At 37.5% G+C, this 12,490-nt stretch overlaps 1 protein-coding gene across 3 annotated transcripts in view; it reads left to right on the top strand.

Annotated features, from left to right (window-relative positions):
• HIVEP2 (HIVEP zinc finger 2) overlaps window positions 1-12,490 on the top strand; it is a 192,226-nt gene that overhangs the window by 96,104 nt on the left and 83,632 nt on the right. For 2 of the 3 annotated variants that reach the window (XM_077895341.1, XM_077895351.1), the window contains exon 2: window positions 11,974-12,085. The gene's annotated coding sequence lies outside the window, so the exon portion shown is untranslated. Of the gene's footprint in view, window positions 1-870; window positions 990-11,973; window positions 12,086-12,490 lie in introns of those variants that run through there. The other variant, XM_077895356.1, reaches the window with a different exon arrangement.

Genomic DNA, 12,490 nt, shown 5'->3' with positions numbered 1-12,490 from the left:
ATTTAGGTGCAAATATTTCCTATATGCACCTCTTCTCATTTATTCTACCTCCTCAAATGGGGCTCTGTGGGTCAGGATAAGGGCATGATATGTATGCTTCTGTTTACTTAGGCAAAAGGTAATGAAAATTCATGATTTCAGTTATGAGATGATAACCATCTCCCCTGCTATATCCTTCTCTTCCTCCCTGCTACATACAGATAAAATTATATATCTGGATGTGCTAGTCATACCCATTTAAAATTACCCACAAGCCATTAATATTAAGTTCATCCTTTGATACTGATAGCTTCATCACATTGCATTGAAGGATCATTAGCAACAGTTTGTTACTGGAATCTTTATATTGTTGGGATTAGCGTCTAACTAAATGGAACAGGTATCCAGATACCATGAATTAATCCATGTTAATTTTAAAAATAAGAAGTCTTAGCAGCAAAGACTGATCTGTGACTGTCCTGTATTTAGAATTAGGTTCTTTGCACTAGGATGCTGGACCATTGCAGAATTATGTAACTGTTTCCCTTTTGGCATTCATAAAAACAAGAGCATGTTACCAGAGGTCATCCCACATTGAGCAAAAATTTTAAATACATGAATAAAAATTCCATCTGTCTTTTTTAATACTAGAAACATCACATAGATTTGTAATTTTGATGTTTTGTAGTCTTATATGGGTTTGGTAGTCTTTTATGAAGAACAACAAACAAAACATCCTGTTTTTATAACATCCAGCATAAATCCCAGGGGAGTTATTACAGAAATAGCTTAGGTTCTTCCTATATCAGTTAGCAGCTTTTTTATTTCTATTATTTAATGTTTCTCCTCTCTTCGAAGTGTGACTAAAACAAAATCGATTTGTGTCCTCAGGCACCGAAGTACTGCTAAGTGTTAATTGTCCAGGGTTTCTTAAAGGGCTTGAAGATCACAGAAGAAATTGTAGGGCCTGACCCACCACTTCTTGCAAGGGTGACCGTTTTAAATTGCAGGTATTTGTAAAACTCTTTTTGATCTTTCTTTCTTTCTTTCTTTCTTTCTTTCTTTCTTTCTTTCTTTCTTCTTTCTCTCTCTCTCTCTCTCTTTCTTCTTTTCTTTCTTCTTTCTTTCTTTTTTTCTTTTTTTTCTTCCATGTCATGGTTTCATCTTTTTGAAACTTAGTGATATTCCTTTAAGTGTTTGCTTAGGAGAAAATATGTGAAAATTGAATAGGGAAGATATTTTTGAAGAGTTGTAATATGGTTTAAAGGGTGGTGAAACAGCCAGAAATGATGATTCAGAAGCTGAAAATAGCTCTACGTTTTATGCAATCAAGTAAAACTCTGTACCTTGGCCTTCCCCACACCGGATTAGCAAGGAGTCAGGAGCATCCACCCCCAGCATGCACTATGGATGACAGGCGGGGTCATGACAGACTGCTGCCTAAACAGGGCATGTGCTGCCCAGAGGCTAACCCTGAGGTACAGGGTGGATTAGAGTTGAGTGATCTCAACTCATATTCATTTCCTCTGAAAGGAAAACTCACAAGGTCCTCTGTGTCGTACTGAGCGTTTAGGCAGCCAGGATTCTCACGATGGCACCCTGTCACTCCCGAGGCGGATGGACATATGCCACGTTTGCCTTTGCTGCTTGCTTCCCTGGCAGGGCTCCAGAAGCTTATGGCATTTGTCCCCGTCCTTAGGAATCCCATTTTAAGACCATGAGAGGGAGAGGGATTGATCTTGAGTTTTTTTCTCTATGCTCTTGTTTTTCTTAGTTTGTTTTCTGTATGTTTTCGTGCAAAAAGCTGTACCGACCAGTGGGGAGGCTAGGAGATGATTCTTGAATTAACTCCATTTCTGTGGAGCGAGTGGTCAGGTTGCCCAGGTACAGTGTCTTGGGTCCAAGAGCTGAGTCATGCTCGTGACTGAGAGTTTGATGCTTCACCTTCAGTTCTTGTTACCCAAAATGAGACTCTGTGCTTGGTCCTGTCAAATAAACCAAATTGTCAGGTTGTCATTAACGAGTGATGCTTCTCTAATTAAACAGAACTGATGGGAACGATCTGGGAGGATATTAGCAATGGAACAGTGATGTTTGCATTTAAATGATCTTAATTACCCCTTAGACTTAATGCCCTAATAAGATGAACGGGAGAATGTCACATCTCACTTAGCTGTATTGTTTCAGACAGTGGCTGCAGGCTGAAAAGGACCAGAGTGCATTAACTTGCACTGTGGTGTCTGCTTTTGCAGACAGAAGGTTTGGGGATGTATATTCTTTTCTTTTTCTTGTTTCTCCCTCTCTCTCTCTCTCTCTCTCTCTCTTTCTTCAAAGGAAATTAAATCACAGCCCTGACAGGAGAGGGTAAAATCTCTGAGCAGACCTCCCCAGTGCTTGGAATTTACAGACTCTACCACGTCCCAGTTTGCTATTGTCCTAAGGCAACACACTCCCCTGCTGCTCTTTGCGTCTTTGGCCACAGGCCAGCCTCCCAGGGCCTTGGGCTTTGATGTGCGGAGCAGACTGTCCTCAGGCCAGGCCCTGTTGTTGCCCCTGCCTAGGCTCTACTCGCCCAGAATGCCAGGAGGGATGTCCTGTCTCGCAGTATACACTTTCCACAGCTCAAGCCATCATCAGAGGTTTCTAACACTCCCACGGCAGAGGGAGCCTGCCTTTGTGTCATCCACAAGTGGCTGCTCCCAGCTGCTCAGCTTTGCTTTGCTGGCTTCGGTGCTCTGCGTTGTTGGTGGGGGTGGGGGCCTCCTCCTGGGGAAGAACCCAGCTCCACCAGGTGGACTGTCAGTCCGAAGGGCCTCCTTGGCAGAGCTCAGGGGAGCCCACTGGGTGAGTTGAACAGCTTGCTCTGGGGACATTGCATCGACCTTCATTTGATCTAGGCCTGGCAGCCTGGTTAGTGAGGACTTAAGTCTTGGCTCAGGAAATCTTTCTCAACTGAACTGATTTTCACCAGGGTCCCAGGCCTATAGTGAGAAGTCTGTGCTGTTGCAAATTTAACTGCTATCACTTCGGGTGATATATTTTGGTAACTCTAAAAGCACGTGGACACATAAACATGGAGGATTGTAATGATAGATATTGAGGAAGTAAAAATGGGACCATGCCTTGTAACTACTGAAAAGGCCAGACCCAAGAGAGAGGGAGAGAGAGAAAGAGAGAGAGTTTCTCACCGATGAACTGTCTTCTGAAGGGCCAATTTGATTCAAATAGAAATTGCCTCAAAAAACTGAAAGCAGACCATATCTTGTTCTAGTTTAGATGACACGGTCCCTTGCACTGTATCTTAATAGGATTGATAATAGCATTTCCCACAGAGGGGGCTTCTTGCTTCTATTTGAGTAGAAATAGATCTATTCCCTTAGATGTGTCTCTTCACCAACCATTATTTATTTCTTTATATGAAGTTTTATAATGTCCCAAGGTTGGCTGGTTTGTGTATTGATTTCCCTAATGAGAACACATTACATTTTTGGCAGTCAAGTCTGAAAATGGTTATTAGCTCTTTTTTTGCAGTAGTTGGGGAATGCGGTCTGCATGATCCCATGACCTAGTTGGAGGAGGACACCTGAAAAGGTTCAGAGTAGAATGGGGAAGACATTTGTAGAAGACAAACTTGACAGTCTTTTTAGGACATGACTACATTCTCTTTTAGAAGTCACTCATGAGTAACAATTTAGTGTCCTCGTAGTACTATCATTTTGTCAGTAGTGAGTGTTGGTGTGTGTGTGTGTGTGTGTGTGTGTGTATTAGACTGGGGGGGAATAGGTAACTCCATTGGTGCATCTTGAATGCTAGGGTGCCTTATTTAGCACAGCTATCATGATGCAGGTATTTTTTAAATGTTCAAATCTAGATACTTTGAAATTGCAGAATTTTGTCATAACCCATTCCTTTTTTAAAAATTTTTTTAATTTTTATTTATTTATGATAGTCACACAGAGAGAGAGATAGAGAGAGAGGCAGAGACATAGGCAGAGGGAGAAGCAGGCTCCATGCACCGGGAGCCTGACGTGGGATTCGATCCCGGGTCTCCAGGATCGCGCCCTGGGCCAAAGGCAGGCGCTAAACCACTGTGCCACCCAGGGTTCCCTGTCATAACCCATTCCTAAATTCCATCAGCCAGCAAGCATAGGGAATTTTTGTAGGACAGGAACATGGAAGGGAGAGAAGCTATTGGTTAAACCATAGTTTTGGCATTTAACATTAATAGGAAATGCAGTGTTTGCCAGTATTCCATATATCATTTCTTATTGCTTACAATAAGATGAAGTTGGTAGTTCCAAAAATGGAACTGAAACTCAGTAAGGTTGTTGACCTGACCCAGGAATGCTAAAATGTACTGTATGTCTTTCAGATGCTTCCCTTCCCCCTGCATCTTACAGGTACCCTATCTCCCTGTGATTTTTTTTTCAGTTAAAAAAAAGTGTAGAGATTGAATTTTCATGTTCATACTGACTTTTGCAATCTTCTAGTCTTTTTTTCCTGTGAAATTCACTGCGCAATATATAGAACATATTGTAGGTTGACAGGAAAAACTTTCAAAGGAGATTTTAAAAAACAACTAAAGTATAATTCATTAATAATTTCATTCTGTTTCTGGATATGTTTTCTTCCCATTGTCAGCCAGTGTGGGAGGAAAGGGAAGAATAATGCTGGAGCTGAGGGTGTGTGTGGGTATGTGCCATCCAGAAGTATTTTATAGAAGAAAAAAGTGTTTATTTTTATAATAAAAGTAAAATTCGACACTCTGAATAACAGGTGACCATTAATTCTGTTGTGAAAAATTATATTCCAGTGCTTTTAAACTTGTTAATTATTAGAGACATATGTTAATCAACGGCATACATATGCATACACACACACACACACACACACACAAAGTGGTTTTGTGTGCTACCAGTCTTTTTTTTTTTTTTTTTATTCATGAGAGGCACAGAGAGAAGCAGAGATATAGGGAGAGGGAAAAGCAGACTCCCCGAGGGGAACCCGATATGGACTTGATCCCAGGACCTCAGGATCACAACCTGAGCCAAAGGCAGACGCTCAACCACTGAGCCACCCAGGCATCCCTGTGTTACCAGTCTTAAATCTAAAATGTCATTAGTAATACTGTTGCTATTGCCAGTGGAGAAAATTTGCATCAAATTAAGGTAAATCTACTCATCTCTTTTCTGCCCTGGAATAGCATTATCTTTCCCAAACTTAAAAATGTTAAACAAGTCAAAAGTTCCCCTCATCTGCTGAAGAGTGAATTCAAGTTAAAATTTCAAATGATAATATCTACACCCCCAAAGTAGGTGCACTGCAGTTTTCTCTTTTCAGAACTCTCCATATCCCTTCCAGGATTGTCTTTTCTGGGGTCCTGCTCTCTCTCTGTCCACACCACCCTGTATCTGGGGCTTGATTGAGTACAGCCTGCTCTGGGAAGCCGTTTGCCTCTATTCTAGCCCCTACATAACTCTTCCTGCTCTCGACTTCTGATTATGCGTAGAATCATTACACATTCTAGCATTTAACACTTATTTTTTTAAAATAATTTTTATCTATTGGCTCATGGCTTTGCTAATGTGTATTTTATTATTTCTTATCACAACTACTTTACTGTTGCAAATGTTCTTAATTGGTTGATTATTTCTGTTATCTGGCTGTTAGTAAACCCATGTTACACACTAGAGCTGCTCTTCTCAAAATGGGGACCTCAGGCCAGCACATCAGCATCACCAGAGAACTAACAAGTTGAACCCCAACCAGACCGATAGAATCAGAATCCACCTTTTAAAAAACTGGTGACTCATAAGTGTGTTAAAGCTTTAAAGCATTTGTTGAGGAAGGTCTCTCCCTCAGAGGGGTAGAGACCCCAGAAAAACCTTCAACTCTCCCTTTGCCGCTGTTGTATTGGAGTCCATTCGGTACCTGGCTGTATTGGAGTGAAACTGCCTGCTCTTACTGTAACGAGGTTGGAAATTAGTCTTTACACAGAAACTGCAACCTTTAAAAGTGACCAGAGGGCCCTGGTTAAGTATCCAAATTGTATTTATCTTCTGATTCAAGACAACTCTAGATGCAAGTCATTAAAATCCCTTTAACTGGCTTCTTTTAAAATTCTCATACTGAGAAGCAAAAAGTATGGTTTCCTTTTCCTTAGTTACCTTTTTTTTTTTTTTTTTTTAATTCTTTTTGCACTTGAAGTGCTTACACCCACTCAGCTTGCTATTTTGAACTCTGGGAAAGAAAATTTGTGGGCATCCTGCAGTCTTTCAGGAAACAAGGCTCAGATTAAATATATGCCACATTTTCTATGTGTTTCTTCAGGAAATTGGAGAAAGCACATCACTCGTGCCTTCACTCAACTTGACACATAGTGTGACGTTCAAAGTGTGGATGGAAACTAGCTTCTGTCCTTATTTGCCTACCTTCGCACAGATATTCCTGGTGTTTCCCTTCCCGTTTCTTCTATTGGTCCTTGCTTCCCTTTCACTATAGGGTCTAAAATTCTTCAGGTACTCATACATTTTATAAAATATAACATTCCTTGAGAGTCCCTAGGTTTGGTACATCAAGGAAGAAAACACATGGACTCAATTAAATGTGCAACAATATGTGCAATATTCTCAGTCAAGCTTACTTTTTTTCTTTAAAGATATATTTATCTGAAGGGGGGGGGCACAGGAGCCAGGGAAGGGGGCAGGCAGAAGGAGAGGGAGAAGCAGGGAGCCCTACTTGGGGCTCAATCCCAGGACCCTGAGATCCTGATTGGAGCCAGAACCAAAAGGAAGACGGTTAACCAACTTAGCCAACCAGGTGCCCCAGTCAAGTTTACATAATAGATTATTATAATTTTAAGTTATTTGCATTTCTTTGTTGGTTTTGCCCTATCTTTGAACCTAGTTTACAGATAGCAGGAATGAGAGACATTGGTTGGGGTGGAAAATGAGGAAGATACTAGGTCATCTCAGTCATTCTGCTATGTTTTAAATGAATTTGGGGCTGTGTCTTGTAAAAATACTAAGAAAATAAGGTGGTTGCATTTGGTGGTGGTTGTGTCATTTATATACAGTTGAATTTCATCTTTGTTGAGGCAATTAAGAGGTTTTATTTAAGCTAGAACTTACACTTTTCTATGTAATCACTGTTTGCTTACATGTAAAGGATATTATTCAGGGGGTCTTGTGAGGAAGTAACACAATTCAGTTGCTGAACTTGAGAAATTAAGTATTTTCAAGCAAGTGAAATGGAAATGTGGGAAGACACAGAACCAAGAATCTTAGAATGCAAATGTTTATTGAATGTAAAAATGTAGTAAACGTAGAGATGCATGATAATGCACTTTTTTTTACATGGCAAAACAAAATATTGAAGGGATGCTTATATCTGATTCAACATAATTGTATTTAAACTCTTAATGGGATTTTTTTGGGTATGACTAAATATGGAAGGCAAATATTACACTTAATTAGATAGTATAATCTGGGAAAAATGGGTGAGAATTTTGCAAGTATATATGTGCACAAAAAGAAATATCAAGAAGTGTTTGAAAAGAAAAAGAGAACAAAGTATAGAATCTAGCCCTACTGTAATTCAAACACCGTAAACAATAGTAATTAAAACTACCCAACACATGAACAGCAAGTTTTTATCATAATACCAGTCACATTATATTTACTCAGTCTGAACAAAGTTTCCATTTTAAATATGTAGATCAGTGTAACAAATCCCATTATTAAAATAATATAGCAAGCTAGTAAATGGTACTTGGATAACTTGGAATTTGTCTAATTCATGCCAGAGATATTAAATGATTAAAGATCTAAATATAAATAAATGTACAGAACACCTTGTAGAGAACTTAATATATACATCATATTAAAGTGCCATTTAAATTTGAAAGAAAGGGACGCCTGGTTGGCTCAATGGTTGGGCATCTGCCTTCAGCTCAGGGTGTGATCCCAGGTCTGGGGATTGAGTCCCACATTGGGCTCCCTGTGGGGAGCCTGCTTCTCCCTCTACCTATATCTCTGCCTCTCTGTCTATGTCTCTCATGAATAAATAAATAAAATCTTTAAAATAAATAAATACATATATACATACATACAAAAGAAAGAAACAGGACCAAAATGTAGTCGAATTACATGAATAGAGATAATTTTTACATTAAAATGAAAGACAATGAAATTATTTTTAAGTGGTAAAGTAATTATGATCACCATTGATATAAAAAGTCAACCCAGGAGTCCAATTTTACATTAAATAAACCACCAAAAGAATTTAGTCACATAAAAATGTGAGGAAGTTTTATGAAAGTGAAATGCTCAGATATTGTTGGCAGCTTTATAGGTGATTTCAATCTCTTGACATCAATATGGCTATAATGTGAAGTCCATAAAAACACTCATACTCTTCAATGTAATAACCCCTTTTTTGTTACTGTTTTAAGGAAGCATAGTATCTCTTGTTAAAAATAAATGAGAGCATCTTACATGTTCCCACATACAGGAATGGTTGAGGAAATGACTAAGTATGCTAACTATGGACTATTATATGGCTAGTAAAAATGAGAACTATATGAATTACATGGAAATATGGAATGTGTTTATGAAATATTAAATGAAAAAAATCAGAAGGCATTGTTATATGTGTGTTATGAGAGCATCTGTGTGAAAATATGCCTACATAAGCAAATAACACATTTGTAAAAAATGTAAATAATTATGTTTGGGTGATGGGATTAAGAGATTTTTTGTGTTTTAGGTTTTTTTTTTTTTTTTTTTTTTGTTAAATAATGTCTTCAATGTTGTTATGTACTTCTAAGAAAGACAATACAAATGACCAAGTAGGGCTGTTACTAACTCTGGCTATTTGGGCACTGCTTTCCAAATGTTATTTTGGAACCCTGCCAAAATATGCCAAGTTGTTTTGGGTCTCTAACAGTCATAAATTATTCTGTTACCTTATTCTCCTTGGCCAGTTTTTTACTAGGTTTACAAAAAAGCAAGTTACTTGTAACCATGATGAAGGAGGGTGGTGTGGAGCTTGTGGTATTTGCCCATCTATTCCCACTCACTTTGCACTCATCCTGCCACATTTCTCTCCCATCCTATACCGAGAAGCATCTTTAGCATCGTTGAAAAAGAAAAATGATGGAATAGTAGTCAGGAAATTTGCCTTCTAGTTGCATGACCTTGGGCAAATGTCTGTGACCTTCTGAGTCTTAGTCTCATCATCAATAGAAGGATAGTGTTTGATGACCAGGACCCAGACTAAGGATTAGTCCAGGGATATAAAGACACCAGAGTTCACAAGCTTACTCTAGGGTGCCAAGTGCTACTCTAATGTACTCCTAAAATGGCAAGTTTACTGTGTCACTGTTGGAAAGGCGGAACAGCTAAAGTGCTCCCAGGGAATGGAGAACATGGTTCCTGTATACTACATGGAGAAAACCATTCGACTGGAGAAAGTCACTTGGTTTCAGCATTGTGGCTACATCTGATTTATTATACATAAATATAGACCAGTTAGTGAGAAGCATGATCAAATATTAGCTAATGATAAATTAGTACATTGTTTGGACTACATAACTGACTGAAATACAAAGTTTCAGATGTATTTAGATTTTCTGATGAAGCCAAAATACCACTGACTGAGATGTTTTGTTTTGTTTTTTCCTTTTTCCTAATGTGTAGAGGCAGGCAATAAAAAGAAATTAAATGTAAGCAGGTTGAGATTTAACTGCCTTCATCAGTTTATAAAATTATTTTAGGCATTGCACTACTCTATAATATAAGAAATTGTAAGGAACCTAGTATCATATCTTAGGTGTCAGTGTTAATTTCCTTAGAAATGAACATTTCTAAAGAATGTTGTATTGTGGTTTGTACACATGAGGCTGACCTGTTATGCAGGCAACAGATATGTATCTTCTCTGCTGATCAGGAGCAGTCATTTGACTGAATCATCCATACAGATGACTAATATATTTTGTACTTACTGCTTTTGAGATTTAATGTGAGGTGCTCATACCACCAGTGAGAAATTCCTAAGTAACTTGAAATGCCTGGCCACTCAGATAAGCATAGTTAGACTGAAATGAAAACATATTGCCGTATTATAGATGAAAGACCTTTTGAGATACTGGCTTAATGACTGGCCCCACGCATGTATTTAATAAGTCCTTTTATGAGGCAAGAACTACATTTTAAGAAAGCAGTACTCTGAGAAATAAGCACAGGAAGAGGGATGGTAGATCTAAATGTTTATACAGGTCAATTTCACGTTACATATTGATGAATCAGTGAGAAAAGGATTCTTGAGAATCTTCAAGTTGTTCTGCATCATGAGGGGAAGTGCCCCCTTTTCCTTGGAAAGTGACTAATAGAAGGATAAGTTGTTAAACCGAGTAATAGCGCAAACCACCACAGCAGTAGTTCAGACACAATATTATAAAGCTTGCTCCCAAACATTATTTGAAAGAGCCTTTGAAACTTTCATAAAAGGCCTAGAAAAGTACAAAAATATTTTCACAGCTCTAGATATTCAAGTGCGAAAAATGTGTGTTGTACCAATTTGCAACACCTTCTTTAGGTGCTTATATTTGTTGATCCAGAATAATTTCAAATAACCAAACCATTTGACTTTTGTTTTGCCATATTTATGGCAAGAGCCCTACAATAATAATTACGACAATTTGTGAATGAAGAAGTCTTTTGAGACCATATCCACGTGAGTTTTTTAGATAACTATTTCTTGAATAGCAGTTAGAATCTAGAATCTAGGCATTAGATTGTCTTGGAAGTGAAAATGTATTTCCCATGACTACTGTGGATTTCTACTTAGTGTGTATTGTATAATTATTGCTATTTGTCTTCTCCATTGTTAGGAGCGTTTTTGTTTTGTTCTGGTTTAGTTTAGTATTTTTTTAAAGCATCTCCTTTTTAGTAGTGGATAGCAAATCTATTTCAACCTTTTTTAAATACTGAGATTAGCTAAAATAATTTTACTAATATGTATGGCGGGACTAGAGAGGAGTGGCAGTATGTGGCTAATTCTAAATTGCATGATTAAAAAAATCATGTGTTTATGGCTTTGGGATAGGTTTTTGAATTTGCACTTGAAAATAGTTGGGTTTGATGGTCTGGGACTTTAAAACATACTAAATCTACCCTGGGGATACTTGATTCAGGAGTAGCTGGACATCATCCAACCTTCTATCTTACTCTTCTGCTCAGCCCTCCAGCATCCCATTTATTTTAGGCTCTCATCAGTTGGGCTATAGCTTGCTTTCTCTCAAACTTTCTCTTAGAGCTGCGATAGTAACTTAATATTCAGGCTTCAGAAAAGGTGTGTCTTCTGGTAAAGTGAATGGAATTAACTGATATTTATAAACCTAATTAAGCTGTTTATAGGTCTTTAGTAGAATAAAGGCTTTCTGTGGGAGACCAGGTTTAACATTCTGAGAATGATTTTGAAATTCATACCAGTGAATTCTCTCCAAACGATTGACTGAGGTATTAATTTATATTTCTCAACAGAGATTATATGTAACTAGACCTTAACTGCTTTGAGAACTGCAACCTACACATATGTATTTCATTGGTAAATTAATAAGAATCAGTGAACCGAATTCTAAAGCAATCAGTTGCCTCTTTTTCTCACATCTAATTTTACATATCCTAATTGATATTATATAGTCATTGCTTCTATGTGTCAATCAATACTGACACTAAACTTTTCTGCTCTCATGTTAATTGTGTTATTTTGTTGTTTTCTCTATGCTTGAACATTCATTTTACCCCAAACTGGAAAAATTTACTTTAGTTGGCAGATGCTTAGTTGTTTTATACTTTTAAGAAGCACAGTAACTTAGAGGATGATTTAATAATAATCTTGATTTGATTTCTGTGTTATTAATGTACTGATCCTATAATGCTGCTCTGGTTTAAACACTATTTGTTTTTGTTTTTGTTTTCCTTTCCTCATTAGGTGGAGTCTTTGAATTTTTAAAAAGACAACATAATGAGATCCACTTGAAAAATTAAGTGAATTGATTTGATTGGAACACTCTTTTACCAATTCATTAACATTCAGCTGCTGGGTAAGTTGAGTCAAGTGATTTTTATATGGCTTGATTTCAAAATTATTGGAAAGACATTTTAAGCAAAATATTAAGCTGTTTGTGAAATGTTGTCAGTAATGATTTGAGGCCTTTACTGCCTACAAAAGATGTTTGGGATGCTATCTAAATGAACGTGTTTGTAAGTTTTCATAATTTTTTGGAAATGTACCAATTAGAAAGATGAGAAAATGTTGTCACTTGTAGTTTGGAACCAGATACTTTTATTTATTATTTTAATTATTATTTGCTAATTGAACACTTGAGGTAATGTAACAATATCAGATTTTACTGTTAGTGAGATATTTATGTGTTATTGTACTGTATTGTATCAGATTCAAATCTAAAGTCTAATTAACATTTTGAGTAAATTAGTATCTCTCCTTA

The sequence above is a fragment of the Canis aureus genome, chromosome 1 (genome assembly GCF_053574225.1).
Source record: "Canis aureus isolate CA01 chromosome 1, VMU_Caureus_v.1.0, whole genome shotgun sequence".
NCBI classification, from domain to species: domain Eukaryota; kingdom Metazoa; phylum Chordata; class Mammalia; order Carnivora; family Canidae; genus Canis; species Canis aureus.
The sequence above is the reverse complement of the archived record's forward strand: the minus strand, read 5'-3'. Positions and strand labels throughout refer to the sequence as shown.